Genomic DNA, 21,607 nt, shown 5'->3' with positions numbered 1-21,607 from the left:
TTCATTTATTTCCTCCAAAAAGTATTTACCATACTCTTAACATATCTAAAACATGTTCACTATAACTTCAGGAGAAGCAAGAATGAAAAATAATCTTTGACCTCATGGGACCTCCTTTAACCTAAGAGGTAAAATATAAACAAACAGCAAGGACACTAAGTAAGCAGCACATCACAGGTGCTCACTATTCTCTCCAGCTTCTATGCTTATTAGAGATGTAAAACTTTAATAATTTAATAAAGGCTTGAGTAAATAGAACAAGAGATTATGAACAACAAAAACCAAAAACTATTCATCACAAAAAAGCTTAAACTTGGAGTATCAAAACCCAGATAATTAATACCTAACCAAATATTCCAGAAAATGTAAGTCAATATTTCTAAAGCATTACCCTTTTAATTCGTGTTAAAAATTTCTCTTTCTGTTTTCAAAAGAATACTCTCTGCACCTTACAAACTGCAACAAAGAAAGAATTAAGTGGAAGAAAAAAAAGGAATGCATAATCAAGAAAATTCAGTTGATTCATTCCCTCCTTACCGTATGTTTCTGAATCCTTCCTTTCTCTAACTCATGCAGCATTTTACTTCAGTACATAATTTCTTGAGATACTGAACTCCAGATCCAGGGCTTGCTCTCCTGATAGAAAATAGAAAGGTGACATGCTGTTAGACAAATACTCCATACTAAAGGCATTACTGACATTGACTAAAGGGGAAGATGCTGAGGAAGTAAGAGGACCCCAGCCCCCCTCGTCTCATGAACACAACTAGATAACTACCAAATCATCCTCAATACCCCAGAAATAAACCTAAAGGCTGGAAGAACACACTCTACAATTAAAGGTAGGGAAAAGACCACATGAAGAAGGTAAGAAGGGTGGACATATATGGTTTGTGAGAGAAACGGATCCCAGCCAGTGCGCTGGGTGGGGAGCCACAGTGGCGAAGAACGGCAAGAGAGAATAGCACACAGGGAGCCCACACAGGGAACACAAATTTCCATAGCAGTTAGCTTGGAAGGCAAGAGAGGCTGAGTTTCATGATTTCTTGCAACCAGTGGGGCTTAAAGCCTGGAGTTTTAATGGCGGGGAGGGGGAGGTGCAGAGGGCACTGGGACTGTTCCTGGAGAGAAGGCAGGGCACAGCCAGTGGACTTTCAGTGTAGAAACATCAACCTGAGGAGCACCTGGGGCACACAGTGTGGAGGTTACTTGTTCATCCCAGAGCCTGGGCAGTATTTGCATAGAGACTTCTCTGGGAACAGTGGAACTGACCTGCACTATTTCTCTCCTCCCCCTCTCCCCCAGCACAAGCACAGGGCCACCTCTGGGAACCAGCACACCGGTGACACTCCCCACCTAACTTGCTTACACCAAGCCCCCCACCCCTCAAGCTCAGGTGGAATTGCCCTAAATCCCAGCTCAGCAGGACCCCTACCCCAGGAGACTGGCACAATCTCCAGCCCATGCCACATCCCCCAACTTGGGAGTTTTGCAGGGCCTTGGTTCAGGCAATAGTGGTAACAGGTCTCATTTCACAAGCAGACCAGAGTACACCTACTTAAAAACTCACCACATTCAGGCCACGGACAAACACTGCCCACAATAGACAAAGAAAGCCTCTGCAGATGACTGGCCTGAAGGATAAAGTGACCAGAACACAATACAAGGCACATGCAGCACACAGTGGAGACGCTCTCTGAAGTGCCAGGCCCTGGGGAACAGGGGACACTACACTGCAGGAAACTACTAGACCTCTTCTTCATAAGGCCGTTACCCTCAAGAACAGGAGACATACCCAGCTTTCCTAACACAGAGAAACAGGAACAGAGAATTAGAAAAAATAAGGACAAGAGGTATTTGTCCCAAATGAAAGAACAAGAGAAAGCCACAGCCACAGATATAAGTGAAACAGATATAAGTAACATTCCTGACAGAGAATTAAAAGTGATGATCATAAAGATATTACCTGGACTTGAGAAAAAAGTGGAAAGCATGCCTGAGACCAGTAACACAGAGATAAGGAATAACATAGCAGAGATAAAGGGCTCAATAAACAAAATTAAAAACACACTCGATGGAATAAACAGCAGGTTGGAAGCAACAGAGGAACAAATTAATGACAGAGAAGACAGAGTAATAGGAAGTAATCAAGACGAACAAGAGAGAGAAATGAAAACTATACAAAACGAGAACTTAGGGAACTCAGTGACTCCATCAAATGTAATACCATTAGTATCATAGTAGTCCCAGAAGAAGGAGAAAGAGAAAAGGAGGCAAAAAAATTATTTGAAGAAATAATAGCTTACACCTTCCCTAATCTGGGAAAGGAAACAGATATCGGATCTAGTAAGCACAGAGAACCCCCAACAAAATCAACAGAGACCAATCCATACCAAAAGATATTGTAATTAGAATGGCAAAACATGGTGAAAAAGAAAAAACATTTACAGCAACAAAAGAAAACAATTACATACAAGAGAAACCATATAAGGCTATCAGTGGATTTTCAGCAGAAACTCTGAAAGCCAAGAGGGAGCAGCATGATATATTCAGAGCTAAATGGAGGAAATCTCCAGCCAAGAATACTCTATCTAGAGAGCTATCATTCAGAATAGAAGAAAGATAAAGTTTCCCAGACAGACAAAAAATAAAGGAGTCTGTGACCACTAAACCAGCCCTGCAAGAAATCTTAAAGAGGACTCTGAGTAGAAAGGAAATATCAAAAGTGATAGTATGAAAGTAGGAAATATAAGAGCAATAAAAATAAATATTTCTGTAAAAAAATCAGTTAAGGAACTCACAAAGTAAAAGGATATAAAATATAACACTATTACCTAAAATGTGAGGAGGAGAGGAGTAAAGAATGAATTCAAACAACCATCAACTTAATATACACTACCGTATTTAGATGTTATATACAAAGCTAATGGTAACCACAGCTCAAAAACAAAAAGATGTGCAAATAATAATAAAGAATTCAAGTATATCACTAAAGAAAACTAGCAAATCATGAAAGAGAAAGAGAAGAACAAATCAGAGAAAAATCTCAGAAATAACTACAAAACAAGGAATAAAATGGCAATAAGTATCAATAATTACTTTGAATGTAAATGGACTAAATGTTCCAATCAAAAGACATAGGTGATAGAATGAATTAAAAAACAAGACCCACCTATATGCTGCTTACACGAGACACATTTTAGACCTAAAGACACTTGTAGACTGAAAGAGAAGGAATGGAAAAATATCATGGAAATGAATGTCAAAAGCAAGCCAGAATAACTTACTTAAACATCATAAAAGCCATCGATGAGAAGCCCACAGCTAATATCATCCTCAATGGGGAAAAAGTGAGAGCTTCCCCCCAGATCAGGAACACGATAGACATGTCCATTCTCACCACTGTTGTTTAAAATAGTGCTGGAAGTCCTAGCATCAGCATTCAGACAACAAAAGGAAATAAAAGACATCAGAATTGGCAAAGATGAAGTCAAACTTTTACTTTTCACAGATGACATGATACTCCATATGGAAAACCTGACTGACTCCACCAGAAGTTTATTAGAACTGATCCATGAATTCAGCAAAGTCGCAGGATACAAAATAATGTACAGAAATCTGTTGCATTTTTATACACCAAAAATGAAGCAACAGAAAGAGAAATCAAGAAACTGATCCCATAATTGCACAAAAAACCAGAAAATACCTAGGAATAAACCCAACCAAAGTTATAAAAGATCTGTATGATGAAAACTATAGAAAACTTATGAAGGAAATTGAAGAAGACAGAAAGAAATGGAAAAACATTCCATGCTCTTGGATCGGAAGAATAAATATTGTTAAAATGTCATTGCTACCGAAACCAATCTACACATTCAATGCAATCCCAATCAAAATTGCACCAGCATTCTTCGCAAAGCTAGAACTATTCTAAAATGTGTATGGAACCACAAAAGACCCCGAAGAGCCAAAGTAATATTGAAGAAGAAAACCAAAATGGGAGGCATCACAATCCTAGACTTTAGCCTCTATTAGAAAGCTGTCATCATGAAGACAATATGGTATTGGCTCAAAAACAGACACACTGACCAATGGAATAGAAGAGAGATTTCAGAATTGGACTCACAAATGTACAGCCAATTAATCTTTGACAAAGCAGGAAAGAGTATCCAATGGGAAAAAAGACAGCCTCTTTAACAGATGGTGCTGGGAGAGCTGGACAGCAACATGCAGAAGAATGAAATTAGACCACTTTCTTACACCATACACAAAAATAAACTCAAAATGGATGAAGGACCTGAATGTGAGACAGGAAACCATCAAAACCCTAGAGAAGAAATCAGGGAACAACTTCCTTGACCTCAACCTCAGCAATTTCCTACTCGACACATTCCCAAAGGCAAGGGAACCAAGAGCAAAAATGAACTACTGGGACCTCATCAAGATAAAAAGCTTCTTCACTGCAAAGGAAACAATCAAGAAAACTAACAGGCAACCAACGGAACGGGAAAAGATAGTTGCAAATGACATATTGGATAAAGGGCTAGTATCCAAAATCTAAAAGAAACTCACCAAACTCCACACCCGAAAAACAAATAACCCAGTGAAGAAATGAGCAGAAGACATAAACAGACACCTCTCCAAAGAGGACATCCAGATGGCCAACAGACACATGAAATGATGCTCTGCATCACTCATCATCAGGGAAATACAAATTAAAACCACAATGAGATACCACCTCATGCCAGTCAGAGTGGCTAAAATGAACAAATCAGGAGACTATAGATGCTGGCAAGGATGCAGCGAAATGGGAACCCTCCTACACTGTTGGTGGGAATGTAAACTGGTAAAGCCGCTCTGGAAAACAGGGTGGAGGTTCCTCAAAAAATTAACAACAGAACTCCCCTATGACCTAGTAATAGCACTGCTAGGGATTTACCTAAGGGATACAGAAGTGCTGATGCATAGGGCACATGTACTCCAATGTTCATAGCAGCACTTTCAACAATAGCCAAATCATGGAAAGAGCCTCAATGTCCATCACCTGATGAGTGGACCAAGAAGATGTGGTTTATATATACAATGGAATACTACCTGGCAATGAGAAAGAATGAAATCTGGCCATTTGTAGCAACGTGGATGGAACTTGAGGGTGTTAATGCTAAGCGAAATAAATCAGGCAGAAAAGAACAGATACCATATGTTTTCACTTACAAGTGGAACACGAGAAACTTAACACAGGACCATGGGGGGAAGGGAAGAGGAAAAAATAGTTGGGGAGAGGGAAGGAGGCAAACCTTGAGAGACTCTTGGATACTGAGAACAAACTGAGGGCTGATGGGGGTGGGGGAGATGGGAAGGGGGTTGATGGGCATAGAGGAGGGCACTTGTTGGGATGAGCACTGGATGTTATATGGAAACCAACTTGACAATAAACTATAAAAGAAAAATAAAACAGAATCACTATACAAATAAAAAAAAAAAAAGAAAGAAAGCCAGAGTGGCAGCATTTATATCAGACAAAATAGATTTTAAAACAAAGTTTGTAACAAGAGACAAAGAAGGTCACTATATAATAATAAAGAAGACATCCAACAAGAAGATATAACATTATAAATATTTATGCACCCAACATGGCAGCACCCAAACACATAAATCATTTTATAACAAACATAAAGGAACTAATCAATAGTAACGCAATGATAGTAGGGGATTTATTTATTTATCCATCTAGTTATCTACTTATATTTAAAGCAAGCTCTGTGCCCAATGGTGGGGTTTGAACTCACAACCCAGATTACTACCCGGAGATCAAGAGTCACATGCTCTACCAACTGAGACAGCCAGGTGCCCCAATAATAATAGGGGACTTTACCACCACACTTACATCCATTGACAGATCATCCAATTAGAAAATCAACAAGGAAAAAAATGGCTTTGAATGACACATTGGATCAGGCAGATTTAACAGCTATATTTAGAACATTCTATCCTAACACAGTAGAATACACATTCTTCCAAAGGGCACATGGAACATTCTCCAGAAGAGACCACATATTAGGCCACAAAACAGGTCTCAACAAATTCAAAAAACTGAAGTCACACCATGCCATCTTTTCTGGTCACAACACTATGAAACTAGAAATCAACGATAAGAAAAAATCTGGAAAGAACATATATATGGAGGGTAAACACCATGCTACTAAGTAATGAATGGGTCAACCAAGAATGCAAAGAAGAAATCAAAAAGTACATGGAAACAAATGAAAATGAAAACACAAGGATTCAAAATGTTTGGAATGCAGCAAAAGCAGTTCTAAGAGGGAAGTTTACAGCAATACAGGTCTACCTCAAAAGTTAAGAAAAATCTCAAATAACCTAACCTTAGATCTAAAGGAGCTAGAAAAAGAACAACAAAACAAAACACAAAAACAACAGAAGGAGAGGATAAAGATTAGAGAAAAAATAAATGACATTGAAACTAAAAAACAGTAGAAGAGATAAATAAACCAGCAGCTGCTTCTTTGAAAAGATCAACAAAATTCATAAACCTCTAGCCAGACTCATCAAAAAAACAAAGAGAAAGCAATCAAATAAAATTACAAATGGAAGAGGAGAAATAACAACCAACACCACAGAAGTACAAATAATTCCAAGGGAATGTTATAAAAACCTAATGCCAAAGAATTAGACAATCTAGAAGAGATGAACATTCCTAGAAGCAAATAACCTACTAAAACTGAAGTAGGAATAGAAAATTTGAACAGACCTATTATCAGCGAAGAGACTGAATCAGTAATCTAATAAAAAAAAAAAACCTCAAAGCATGAAAATCCAGGACTAGACAGCTTCATAGGCAAATTCTACCAAACATTTAAAGAAGAGTTAATACCCATTCTTCTCAAACTATTCCAAAAAGAAGAAGAGGAAGGAAAATTTCTAAATTAACTGTATGAGGCCAATATTACCCTGATACCAAAAACAGATAAAGACATCACAAAAAAAGAAAACTACAGGCCAATATCTTTGATGAACATTGATGCAAAAATCCCCAATAAAATACTAGCAAACAGAATCCAACAGTACATTAAAAAATCATTCACCATGATCAAGTGGGATTTATTCCAGTACACAAGGGTGGTTTAATATCTGCAAATCAATCAACATCATACATGGCATCAATAAGAAAAAGATAAAAACCTACGATCATCCCATAAATTCAGAAAAAACAGCTGACAAAGTACAATATCTATTAATGATAAAAGCCCTCAACAAAGTAGGTTTATAGGGAACATATCTCAACATAATAAAGGACATGTGAAAAAATAGCAGTGAATATCATATTCAATAAGCTTTTCCCCTAAGGTCAGGAATAACACAAGGATGTGTACTCTCACCATTTTTATTCAACACAGTACTGGAAATCCTAACCAAAGCAATCAGATAACATAAAAAAATAAGACTTCCAAATTGGTAAGGAAAAGTAAAACTTTCACTATTTTCAGATGACATGATACTCAACACAGAAAATCCCTACCAAAAAACTACAAGTACTACCAAAAAAACTACAAGAACAGATCAATGAATTCAGTAAAGTCACAGGATACAAAATCAAGATATAGAAATCTGTTGCATTTCTATACCCCAATAATGAAGCATCAGAAAGGGAAATTAAGAAAACAACCCCATTTCTAACTACACCAAAATTAATAAGATGCCTAGGAAAAAACCTAACCAAAAAAGTGAAAGACCTGTACTCTGAAAACTATAGAACACTGATGAAAGAAACTGAAAATGAGACAAATGGAAAGAGATTCCCTGCTCATGGACTATAAAAACAAGTACTATTAAAATGTCTATTCTACCCAAACCAATCTACACATTTACTACAATCTCTTATCAAAATACCAACACCATTTTTCTTAGAGTTAGAACAAATAATCCTAAAATTTATACAGTACCACAAAAGATCCTGAATTGCCAAAGCAACTTTGAAAAAGAAAAACAAAGCTGGAGGTATCACAGTTCCAGACTCCAAGTTACATTACAAAGCTATAGTAATCAAAATAGTACAGTACATACAAAAACAGGCACACGGATCAATAGAGCAGAATAAAAAACCCAGAAATGAATCTACAACTGTATGGTTAATTAATCTTCAACAAAGCAGGAAAGAATATCTAATGGGAAAAACACAGTCTATTCTACAAATGGTGCTGGGAAAACTGGAAAGCTAAATGCAAAAATGAAACTGGAGGGGCACCTGGGTGGTCAGTTGACATCTGACTTTGGTTCAGTTTGTGAATCAAGCCCCCACATCAGGCTCTGTGCTGACAGCTCAGAGCCTGGAGCTTGCTTTGGATTCTGTGTCTCCCTCTCTCTCTGTTCCTTCCCTGCTTGCTCGCTCGCCCGCTCTCTCTCAAAAATAAAGACTACAAAAAATTTTTTAATCAAACTGGATCACTTTCCTATACCAAACACAAAAATAAACTCAAAATGGATTAATAACCTCAATGTGAGACCTGAAACAACAAAAATCCTAGAAGAGGAGGGGCAATAATAAGGTCTCTGACATTGGCTGTTGCAACATTTTTCTAGATATGGCTCCTGAGGCAAGGGAAAAAAAGCAAAAATAAGCTACTAGGATTACAAAAGCTTCTGCATCGCAAAAGAAACAATCAACAAAACTAAAAGGTAAAAGACGATCCAATTTAAAAATAAAACGAAATGAGCACTTCTCCAAAGAAGACATACAGATGGCCAACAGAAACGCGAGAAGATGCTCAACATCAATCCCCATAGAACTCAATGTTCAAACAGAGACACTCTTTTAACTGCAAAGGGGTGCTATCAATAACTACATTGGGAACAAAAGGCATAAATTAACACTCCTGAAGACAAATCATCCACATATACAGTTACCTATTTGTGTGCTCTAAGAAGAGGGAATAAACCAAAACAATGAAATGTAAAAAAAAAAGAAAAAAAAAAGTACCTACCTTTTATGAGACCAGTGCTCTGACCCCTGAGCAACGGAGCCAGTACCTACCTTTTAAAAAAGTATATACTGAGATTTTTATAGAAAACACAATTTATCTGGAATTTCGTAAAAGTAAACAGGATGAACGAGAGTGGTGAAGAGTGTTTAGAAGTATAGATGAAACAAGATTAGCCATAAGCTAACTATTGTTGGCACTGAATGATGGAGATATACAGGAGTTTATTACACTTCAGTCTGCATTTACATGTTTGAAATCTTTCACATTTAAAACTCTAAAATATATTACACAGAGTCTAAACAAAATATTTTTTTAAACGTCATTTGGAAACTGACTACACTTAATCTAATACTGCTAGTGCTACCAACTTATATGAACACAGGTGGGAAAAGAAACAAATGTTCTAATGGAAACCAATAATTCAATAATGATTCAAAAGAATTTTTTCCCATCAAGTTACATCTCTGTTATTGGAATAAAGCAAAATTGCCATCAATGCCCAGCAGTATAAATGTTTTTTCCTAAACTGTTAATTAAATTATTTCAGGTACAAAAGAAAAAGAAAACCTTCAGATCTCTTCTGTCATTCTCAGGAAAATGGCAATAAAGTTACTAGGATCTAGAAATAAATGTCAATGGAACACTGATAAGAAGCCATCTCCAGGGTTGTTTTTTTTTTAATCCAAATACAACATAACCTGCCTTACTCTCCACCATCTGCCCCAGCAGTGAATGCCCAACTTGCCATCCTGCGGTAAACATTTTTAAATCTTTATTTATTTTTGAAAGAGAGAGTGTGCAGGGGAGCAACAGAGAAAGAGAGAGAGGGATAGAGAGAGAGAATCCAAAACAGGCAGAGACTTCAAGCAGTCATCAAAAAGCCCGACATGAGTTCATGACCTGAGCTGAAGTTGGAGGTTAACCAACTGAGCCACCCAGGCACACTCGTCAGCCTGCTTTTACAATGCATTCTACACCCAGCAACCAGAATCATCATTTTAAAACATGAATTAGAAGTTTTTTAAATGTTCATTTATTTTTGAGAGAGAGACACAGTGCAAGCAGGGAAGGGACAGAGAGGGAGACACAGACTATGAAGCAGGCTCATCCAGGCTCCAAGCTATCAGCACAGAACCCGATGTGGGGCTCGAACCCATGAACTGTGAGATCATAACCTGAGGTGAAGTTCGAAGCTTAACTGACTGAGTCAGCCAGGCGCTCCAAAATATGAATTAGAATACTGGTGGTTCAAGAGGGCAGTGCACGACGACTGTAAACTCACCTCCTACCACCCTGAATCTATTCCTACATATAAAGTAATTCCTCCTGCAGAACTGAGAGCTGATTGAACAGCTTCTACGCAACAAACAATGGGAACACACAGAAAGGAGCAGGAGAGACAGAGACACTGTAATGACAGGAACCCCACCTCCAAAACACCAACCTGCAGTAGGGAGGAATGTTACCGAGGGGGCTGTGCACTGACTCAGGTACCCAGGTCACAGGAGAAAACCGTGATTTAAAGGGCAACTACACAACAAGTGAGAGACAGTCATTTACTAACTCCTAAGCATACACCACACAGCAGGGAAACTGCTCAAGCTCTGTGAGGTCAGAGGCACCAGTGAACCCCTCCACCTTGAGAGTTTGAACAAGAGCAAGGTCCAGATGCTCTAGCTGGCCTGCCAGGGCCTCCCCAGCACATCCCCCGCTCCCAATCCACACCAGCTCCAGCCATTCCACCAAGCAGCTCCTGTGTGACACACTGCATCCTTTGGCCCATGCCCACTCTGGCTGGCCTTATAAGAACTGTCAAGGCATCTTTAAGTAAAAAAGAAAAGGCCATTACTAGAAATAAGAAAATCAACTGTAACTACAATAAATAATTAAGGGATACAAAAAATAAACGGATGTAAAATATGAAGTCAAAAACATAAAACAGTGTGGGGGTAGTAAAAATGTAGTGCTTTTAGAATGCATTTGAACCTAAGTGACTAACAGCTATGTATATAGGTCAATATACATGAACTTCACGGTAACCACAAACCAAAACCTACAAAAGATACACAAAAAATAAAGACAAAGAAACCCAAACATAACATTAAAGAAAACCATCAAACCACAAGAAAAGACACTAAGAGAAGAAGAAAGGAACAGAAAAGAACTACAAAAACAACCATAAAACAATTAACAAAATGGCAATAAGTGCATATCTAACAATAATTACTTTCAATGTAAAGAGACTTAATACTCCAATCAAAAGATAAGTGTGATTGAAAGAAAAAACAAGAAAGACCCAATGTGTGCCTATAAGAGACTCACTTCAGATCTACAGACACACAAAGGCCAAGAGTAAGGGATAGAAAAAGACAATCCATGCCATGAAAATGAAATGAAACCTGGAGTAGCAATACTATTAGACAAAACACACTTTAAAACAAACATTGTAACAAAGCACAAATAAGGGCATTACATAATGATAAAAGGGTCAATCTAAAATGAGGACATAACACACATAAGTATTTATACACTTAACATAGGGGCACCTAAATATTAAAAACAAGTGTTAGTGGACATAAGGGAGAAATTGGCAATAATACAATGACAGTAGTGAGCATCAAACTCCCAATTAGATCAATGCATAGATCACCTAGACAGAAAATCAACAAGTAAACAAACATTGGCCTTAACACACTGGACAGAAAGACTCAATAGATATATATCCAAAACATTTCATCACAAACTGCAGGATACACTTTTTTTTTCAAGTGCACATGGAACATTCTCCCAGAAAGATCACGTTACGCCACAAAACAAGTCTCAAGAAATTCAAGAAAACTAAAATCCTATCAAGCATTTTTTCCAACTAGAACAGTTGGAAACTAGAAACTAGTTACAATAAAACTAGAAATTCCAAAAAACAAATATGTGGACACTAAATAATATGCTACTAAAAAAACCAACAGGTCTATGAAGAAATCAAAGAGAAAATTTTAAAAATACCTTAACACAAATGCAAAAAGAGCCACAACTTTCCAAAATCTATGGGACAAGCAAAAGCAGTTCTAAAAGGAAGCTGATAGCAAAGCAGGCTTATTTCAAGACACAAACAGACAAAATCCCAAATTGTAAATAAACTACAGGAATTTAAAAAAAAAAAACATGCCCAAAGTTAGTAAAAGCAAAGAAATAATAAAGATCAGAGCAGAAATAAATGAAGCAGAGACAGAAAAACAACAGAAAAGATCAATGAAACTAAAAGCTGGTTCTTTGAAAAGATAAACTAAATCAATAAACCTATAGCCAGAGTCAAGGGGGGAAAAAGCACCCAAATAAATCAGAAATGAAAGAGAAGTTGCAACTCACACCACAAAAATAAAAAGGATCATAAGAGACTTACAAGTATACACCAACAAATTGGAAACCATAGAAAAATAAATTCCTAGAAACACAACCTTCCAAGACTGAATAACAAAAAAGCAAAATCTGAATAGACTAATTATAAGTAATGAAATTGAATCAAACTCCCCATAAACCAAAAGTCCAGAACCAGATGGCTTTATATGTGAATTCTACCACATGAAAAATAGTACCTATCTTTCTCAAATTATTCCAAAAAACTTAAAGAAAAAGGAATGCTTCCAAACTCATTTTATGATGCCAGCATTACCCTGATACCAAAACAGAAAAAGACACCACAAAAAAGGAGTAAATTAGAGGACAATATCCTTGATAAATCCAGATGCAAAAACTTTCAACAAAATATTAACAAACTGAAGTCAACAACACATTAAAAAGGATTATATACCACAATCACACGGAGTTTATTCCAGGAATGCAAGGATGGTTCAACATCCACAAATCAACCAACATAATACACCACATTAATTAAACAAAGGATAAAAAGCAGATGGTCATTTCAATAGATGCAGAAAAAGCATTTGACAAAATTCTACATCCATTTAGGATAAAAAAATTTTTTAAAAACCTCTCAACAAAGTGGGCATAGAAGGAATGTACCACAACATAACAAAGGCCACATTCGACAAACTCACAGCTAGCATCACATTCGATGGTGAAAAGCTGAAAGTAAACTTCTCTAAGATCAATAAGAAGACAAGGATGCCAATTCTTGCCACTCATTCAACATAGTACTGGAAGCCCTAGCCATAGCATTAGGCAACAAAATGAAATAAAAAGCATTCAAATGGGAAAAGAAGTAAAACACTATTTGCACATGATACTATATATATAGAAAACCCTAAAGACTCAACCAGCAAACCACTAAATGAATTCATTTAAGTGGCAGGATACAAAAATCAGTAGCATTTCTATACCCTAATAATAATTGATCATAAAGAGACATTAAGAAAACAATCCCATTTACAATTGCATCAGAAAAAGTAAAATGCCATTTTTAATCTTGTCTCTGCTGATGTGCTGCCTTGGGGGTTCTGGAATGATAAGTGGTTCAGTGTACGCAGCCTCTTGGGCATCAGGGCAGGGGTATCTGATCATAGTCAGGATGAGTCTGAAGGTCCCATGACCTGAATGTGTGGCCCAGACCATATTGTCCAGGGGACCTCAAGAGGTCCCCAAAGGCTCCCAGTCTGTGTTCCCATGCCAGGATATGGGGAGGTTGGTTTCAATACATTTTAGCTTACTCGTCATCAACTGTATGCCAAGCAGAGATTTCTCTCATGTGAAAGAGAAAGACCTCACTGTGTAACTGCCATGTGTGCCTGCCCTACCGCAGTGTGAAATCAAGTCAACATAAACGCAAAGTGCCATTTAAGGTTTAGATCTTGATAACTGTTTCAAGTTGTAAAACTGCCAAAATCAAATGAACATCATTAGCTTTGCAAGTGAAAGATGGATGCTTAAAACAGAAACTGCTGCTAACTGAATGCTTTCTAGGAGCACAAAGGTGACCTAAGGATGTCCCTGGTAAAAAAAAAAAAAAAAAAAAAAAAAAAAAATTTGATCTTCACAAAAGTTTCTTGGATCATTTAAAATTTCCAGGAGTCTGAGGGGTACTGAAACTATTGCTTTTGGACAGTCCATAAATACACATTTTAAATTGTGGGACTATGAATAAATATTTCAATAAGCTTCTTGGAAAAAAAGAAATTAGGAATAAATTTCACCAAGGAGGTAAAAGAAATAGAACATAAATAGAAAAATATTCTGTGCTCATGAACTGGAAGAATTAATACTGTCTATGTTTATAGTTGAGAGAGAGTGTGTGAGAGAGAGCAGGGGCAGGGGAGGGGCAGAGAGAAAGGGAGACACAGAATCTGAAGCAGGCTCCAAGCTCTGAGCCGTCAGCACAGAATCCAATGCATGGCTCAAACCCACAAACTGCAAATCATGACCTGAGCTTAAGTCGGACACTTAACCAACTGAGCCCCCAAGTGCCCCTGGAAGAATTAATACTGTTAAAATGTCCATACTACTCAAAGCAATCTACAGATTTGATTCAACCCTCATCAAAAATACTAATGCCATTTTTCACAGTAATAAAACAAACAATTCTAAAATTTGTATAAAACCACAAAAGACCTCAAATAGTTAAAGCAATCTTGAGAAAGAACAAAGCTGGAGGTATTATGTTGCCTGATTTTGAATTATCCCAGAAAGATACGGTAATCAAAACAGTATGATATTGGCATAAAAGCACACACATAGATCAATGCAATAGAAAGCCCAGAAATAAACCTACACATATGTGGTCAATGTACACCAGAAGCACCAAGAATATACAATAAGGAAAGGATATCCTCTTCAATAAATGGTGTTGGGAAAACTGGACAGCCATATACAAAAGAATGAAACTGGACCTTTATCTTACATAAAAATATCATACAAAAAATTAAATTCAAAAGGGATTAGATTTGAATGTAAGAGCTAAAAAACTCTAGAAGGAAATATAGGCAGTAATCTATTTGACATCGGTCTTAATATTTTTTGGATCAGTCTCCTCAGACAAGGGCAACAAAAACTAAAACAATTCAGATTATATCCAACCAAAAAGCGTTTGCACAGCAGTTCAGGATACCATCAACAAAATGAAAAGGCCACGTACAGAATGGGAGAAGATATTTGCAAATCATACATCTGATAAGGGATTAATACCAAATTATATAAAGAATTTACACAACTTAATATAAAAAAACTGATTAAAAAAATGAGCAAAGGACTTGAATAGACCTTTTCCCAAAGATATATACACACATCCAAAAGGCATAAGAAAAGATGCTCAACATCATTAATCATCAGAGAAATGGAAATCAAAACCACAATGAGATATCACCTCACAAACTGAGTATTATCAAAAATGACAAAAAAAATTACAAGTATTGGTGAGGATGTATAGAAAAGAAAATGTGGTGAGAATGTAAATTGGTGAAGTCATAATGGAGAACAGTATGGAAGTTCCTCAAAAAATTAAAAACTACCAGACCAACCAAATTCCACTTCTATGTATTTATCCAAAGAAAACAAAAACACAAAAATGAACTACTGGGACCTCATCAAGATAAAAACCTTCTGCACAGCAAAGGAAACAATCAGCAAAATTGAAAGGCAACAAACAGAATGGATTAAGATATTTGCAAATGACGTACCAGAATAAGGGTTAGTATCCAAAATCTATAAAGAACTTATGAAACTCAACACCCAAAAAATAAATAATCCAGTGAAGAAATGGGCAAAAGACATGAATAGACACTTTTCCAAAGACAAACAGATGGCTAACAGGCACATGAAAAAAATGCTCAACATCACCCATCAACAGGGAAATACAAATCAAAACCACACTAAGATACTACCTCACACTTGTCAGAATGGCTAAAATTAACAAGTCAGGCAACAACAGAGGCTGGTGAAGATGCAGAGAAAAGAGGATCTCTTTTGCACTGCTGGTGGGAATGCAAACTGATGCGGCCACTCAGGAAAACAGCATGAAGTTCCTCAAAAAGCTAGACAAAAAAAAGAAAAAGAAAAAAAAAAAAAAGAACCACCCTATAACCCAGCAATTGCACCACTAGGTATTTATCCAAGGAATACAGTTGTGCTGTTTGGAAGGGGCATGCACCCTGATGTTTATAGCAGTGCTATCAACAGGAGCCAAAGTATGGATGGAGCCCAAATGTCCATTGACAGATGAATGGATAAAGATGTGGTATATAGGGGTGCCTGGATGGCTCAGTCGGTTGAGCATCCGACTTTGGCTTGGGTCATGATCTCACAGTTTGTGGGTTTGAGCCCCGCATCAGGCTCAGTGCTGACAGCTCAGAGCCTGAAGCCTGCTTCAGATTCTGTGTCTCCCTCTCTCTGCCCCTACCATGCTCACACTCTGTCTCTCTTTCTCTCTCAAAAATAAACATTTAAAAAAAGAAGATGTGGTGTGTGTATATATATATATATATATATATATGTATATATATACATATACACACACAATGGAGTATTACTTGGCAATCAAAAGAATGAAATCTTGTCATTTGCAACTACGTAAATGGAACTAGAGGGTATTATGCTAAGCAAAATAAATCAGTCAGAGGAGGGAAATAAAAGTAATATAAAAACAAGAAGGCAGACAAAATATAAGAGACTCTTAAATACAGAGAACTGAAGGTTACTAGAGGGGTTGTGGGTGGGGGGATGGACTAAATGGGTAAGGGGCATTAAGGAAGACACTTGTTGGGATGAGCACTGGGTGTTATACATAGGGGATCAATCACTGGAATCTACTCCTGAAATCATTATTGCACTATGTGCTAACTAACTTGGATGTAAACTTAAAAAATTAACTAAATTTAGAAAAAGAAAAAAAACAACAGCATTTTTAAAAAATATATGCACCCTCACATTCATAGCATTTTCACAATAGTCAAGATTATGGAAGCAACCTATGTGTCCATCAATAGATGAATAGATAAAGATGTGGTGTGTATATACATGCACACACGTGCACGCGCACACACACACTGGAATATCACTTAGCCATAAAGAATAAATCTTGCCATCAAGACAGTATGGATGGACCTAGAGGGTATAATGCTAAGTGAAATAAATCACACACAGACAAATACTGTATGATTTCACATATATGTAATTTAAAAAACAAAACAAATAAGAGAGAAACAGACTCATAGATACAGAACACAAACTATTAATTACCAGAGGGGGAATGGATGGAGATTGGGGGTAGGCAAAATAGGTGAAAGGGATTAAGAGGTACAAATTTCTAGTTATAAAATAAATAAGAGTTGGGGATATAATGTTCAGCATAGGGCATATAATCAATAATATTGTAGTAACTTTGCATGGTGACAGACGGTAACCAGACTTACCGTGGGGATCATTTTATAATGTATCAAAATATCAAATCACTATGACATAGCCCCCTGAAGTAATACTGTATGTCTATTATACATCAATTAAAAAAACAAACAAACATGAATTAGAACATGTCTCTCCCATCCTTAAAATTTTTCAGTGGCTTCCCACTGTACTGCCAGGCCCCTCATAACTACATTCTGACTACCCATCTAATCTCGTTTGCCATCATTGTTCCACTTGCTCCCTCAACTTTACCTAAACTGGCTTCCTTTCAATTCCTTAACTACACCAAGCTCTTTACTGCCTCAGAACTTTTATATTTGCCATTCTTTTAGTCTCAAATGCTCTTCCCAAGGGTTTCGCTAGCTGACTCTCCTCCTTCAGTTAACTTGTCTTCCCACTGAAGGTAGTCATTCTTACCCCCTGATACTTTATGGCACTGATCTACTTATTTCCTTCATAATATCTTTTCATTTATTTACTTATTATTTATCTTCCCCACCAAAACCTTGAGGACAGGAATCTCATTTGCTTCAATCACTGCTGTATCACCAGTACCCAGCATAGTGTATTTATAAGTGCTCTATCAGTATCAGTTAAGTAAACGAATTGTATCACTGATCACTTTCTCATTCTACGTTCTACTTGATTTCCCATGAAACCATACTTCCTGGTGTTCTACTGATTTCCCTGACTTATACACCCTTTTTGTTTTGTTTGCATCCAGTATTTTACCTTCCTCATATGGAAAATGCTCCCCTAGGGTTTTCAACTTAACTTGGTAATAAATCCAGACACTTAAATGGCTTCAACCCCCCAGAGCTACTACTCCAAACTTAGCCTTTCTGCTCTGCACTAGGTGACCAATATTTCCAACTCCCTAAAGGATATATATCACTGTCATGATTCCAAATACTTCATCTTTCCAATACCTTTCAGTGCTGCCATAATACTACATTCTTCCGGTCTTACCAACTAAAAACAATGTGATATACAGGAATGAAAACAGACCTCATTGGGATCAAAGCCCAGCTTTATAAGCTATTAGATGGTCACTTAACCATTCTGAGCCACAGTTTTTTCATCAGTAAAAAGATAACAGTTATGCAGTTATAAGAATTTGAAATAGCACATAAAAAAACCTTGCATGATATCTGGCATATTGTAGGCTATTTAATAGCCACAAGTCTTAGAGTTATTTTTTAATTCCTCCAACTGCTTACATCCACATCTGACCTCCTGCCAAACTGTATCCATTCTTTCTTATATTAATCATAGTAATATAATTTATAATAGCAATAATTATAATTTACAATAATGTTTGCATTTATCCCTTTTATTCTACTGCCTTCACTCTAGTACGGGACCATAACAAACCATAATGCCCAATCTCACATTCTCCATCAATTTATCAATCCTGTAAATCAGCATTTTTTATTTCATCTAATAGTGCTATAGTTTGAATAATTTCAACTGACTTGTCTTTGAGTTCACTAAACCATTCTTCTGTTATAGCTAGTCTATCACTAATTTCATCCAATAAATTCTTAATTTTAGGTATTATATTTTTCAGTTCTAGAATGTCCTTTTTAGGCCCTTTTTAGGCCCTGCGAAATAGAATCTATTCACTTTTATCCACCCTTTCCTTTATTTAGCATGTTTATAAAAATTAATTCCTTATCTGCTACTTGCAACATCTGGGGCCCCTGTGGATTTGATTCTATTAACTATTTTTCCTCTCTAAGTCATGGGACATATTTACTTGCTTTTTTGGATTCTTATCATTTCTTATTGTGTGGTAAAAAATATATAAAAGACATAAAATTTGCCATCTCAGTTTTAAGTGAACCACTCAGTAATCATTACACTCACAGTGTTGTACAACCATCATCACTGTGAATCTCCAAAACTTTTTCATGACCCCAAACAGAAATTCTTGTAACCATTAGGCAGTAACTCTCCCTTTCTCTCTCCTCTCAGCCACTATTAAACTCTAATTAACTTTCTGTCTCTATTGTCCATTCTAGATGTTCACATAAGTATAAATCATACAGTATCGGGCCTTATGTGCTGGCTCACTTCACGTAGCGTAATTATGTTCAAGGTTTATCTGCGTTGTAGCCGGTCTCAGAACTTCATTCCTTTACGGCCGAACAGTATTCCATTGTATGCATATACCACCATTTTGTTTATCTATTCTCACCTGTTGATGGACACTTAGGTTGTTCCCACCTTTTCAGAAACTGAGGTTTTAGTTAATATTTGCTCAGCTTAACTTTTTCCATTCTTTTTCTAGCAAACTTTCCATATTCATGTGTTTCATGTTATAAACATTTGAGAAGACTTCATTTTTTAAATAAAACTCCAATATAACAATCTTTGTCTTTAAACCAGTGTTTGATCCACTTACACTTACTGTGATATATTAAGATTTACTTATAACACTCTTAATTCGTGTTATTTATGTTTTCTATGCTCCTCACCTTTTTCTTGTCTTCTGTTTAGTTATTAAAGTTTTTGTTCTTTTTTTTAACCCCTCTACCAGTCTAAAAGCTAATTATTCAACATATCTTAAGAGGTTAACTCTTAAAATGTAACATGCATTCTTTAAGATTTTATTATTTTGTAAGTAATCTCTGCACCCAATGTAGGGCTCAAACTTAGAAACCCGAGATCAAGAGTCACATACTCTACTGACTTGGCTAGCCAGGCTCCTCATAACATACATTCCTAAGTCAAAAGTTTAACAATATCTCTAATATTTCTTCCCTCTTCTCAATAAAAGATCTTCAGGGCACCTGGGTGGCTCAGTCAGTTAGGCATCCAACTTTGGCTCAGGTCAAGATCTCACAGTTTACAAGTTCGAGCACCATGTCAGGCTCTGTGCTGACATCTCAGAGTCTAGAGCCTGCTTTAGACTGTGTCTCTCTCTGCCCATCCCCCACTCATTCTCTCTCTCAAAAATAAAAACATTAAAAACTTTTAAAAATAAATAAAAAATCTTCACCAATACTGACCTACTTCTTGACTTTCATGTCACAATTGACTGATATTTTAGCTCCACCTTCTTTTTATGCTCAATATTAGCCCTTATCATTACTAACAGGATTCATGCCTATTTAGATTCACTCATATATTTACCAATTTCCTTACTCAGAATTCCATTCCGTTTTGCATTTCATTCCTTCCCTCAGGTTTTCTTTTTCCTTAAGTAGTTACCTCAGTGAGAGACTATTAGTGATAAACCGATGTGAAAACACTTTCTTTTACCCTAAATCAAGATGATGATCTAGCTAGATATACTATTCCAGGTTCACAATTCTTTTCCACCAAGAGTGAAGAATCCTCTGGATTCCATCATTGCTGCAGAGAAGTGAAATGTCGGTCTAATGGTTGTACCTTATGGATAATCAGACTTCTCATCCTGGTTGTTAAGATTTTTTCAGGGGCACCTGGGTAGCTCAGATGCAAAGCATCCAACTTTGGCTCAGGTCATGATCTCGCAGTTCATGAGTTTGAGCTCCACACTGGGCTCTGTGCAGAGAGCTCAGAGCCTGGAGCCTACTTGGGATTCTGTGTCTCCCTCTCTCTGCACTCCCCTACTCACATTCTGTCTCTTTCTCTCTCAAAAATAAACATTAAAAATTTTTTAATAAAAGATCTTTTCATTTGTGGGGTTCTGCAGGTGTCTACATATACAATTGGAAGCAATGGAGGGAGGGACACCCAGCATTCATTAACCATTGATCCTTAAGATTCATGTCTTTCATTAATCTAAAAAATTCTCAGCTATCATCTCTTTAAATAGTGCCTGTCCCTCATTCTCCCCTTCTTGAACTCCTATTAGATGACTGGATACATGTCAGAATTCCTCATTCCATTCTCCATGTCTTTAAACCTCTCTTATATTTTCTTTGTCCTTTGTGCTACCTTCTGGAAATCTCCTTAGATCTATCCAGTTTAGGAGCAGGAAATTTTTTCAGTACAGAGCCAGAAAGTAAATATATTAGGGTTTGGGAACCACATACAGTCTATGTAGATAGAATATTTTCTTTTGTCTCTTTTTTTTTTTTTAACAATCCTTTAAAAATAGAAAAAACTATTCTAACCAGGATGCCTAGGTGGCTCAGTTTGTTAAGTATATGACCAGCTCAGGTCATTATCTCATAGTTTGTGGGTTCAAGCCTCGCTGGGGCTCTGCACTGACAGCTCAGAGCCTGGAGCCTGCTTCAGATTCGTAAGTGTGAGCGTGTGTGTGTGTG

The 21,607-nt window shown here is 36.9% G+C and overlaps 1 protein-coding gene across 3 annotated transcripts in view; it reads right to left on the bottom strand.

Moving 5' to 3' along the window:
- Window positions 1-21,607, bottom strand: part of EXTL3 (exostosin like glycosyltransferase 3) — a 75,721-nt gene that overhangs the window by 35,214 nt on the left and 18,900 nt on the right. For all 3 annotated transcript variants that reach the window (XM_029938453.1, XM_029938454.1, XM_029938455.1), the window contains exon 2: window positions 538-636. The gene's annotated coding sequence lies outside the window, so the exon portion shown is untranslated. The remainder of the gene's footprint in view (window positions 1-537; window positions 637-21,607) is intronic.

This window comes from Suricata suricatta, chromosome 1 (assembly GCF_006229205.1).
Source record: "Suricata suricatta isolate VVHF042 chromosome 1, meerkat_22Aug2017_6uvM2_HiC, whole genome shotgun sequence".
Lineage (NCBI taxonomy): Eukaryota > Metazoa > Chordata > Mammalia > Carnivora > Herpestidae > Suricata > Suricata suricatta.
Note: the sequence above shows the minus strand (reverse complement) of the source record. Positions and strands in the feature narration are given on the sequence as shown.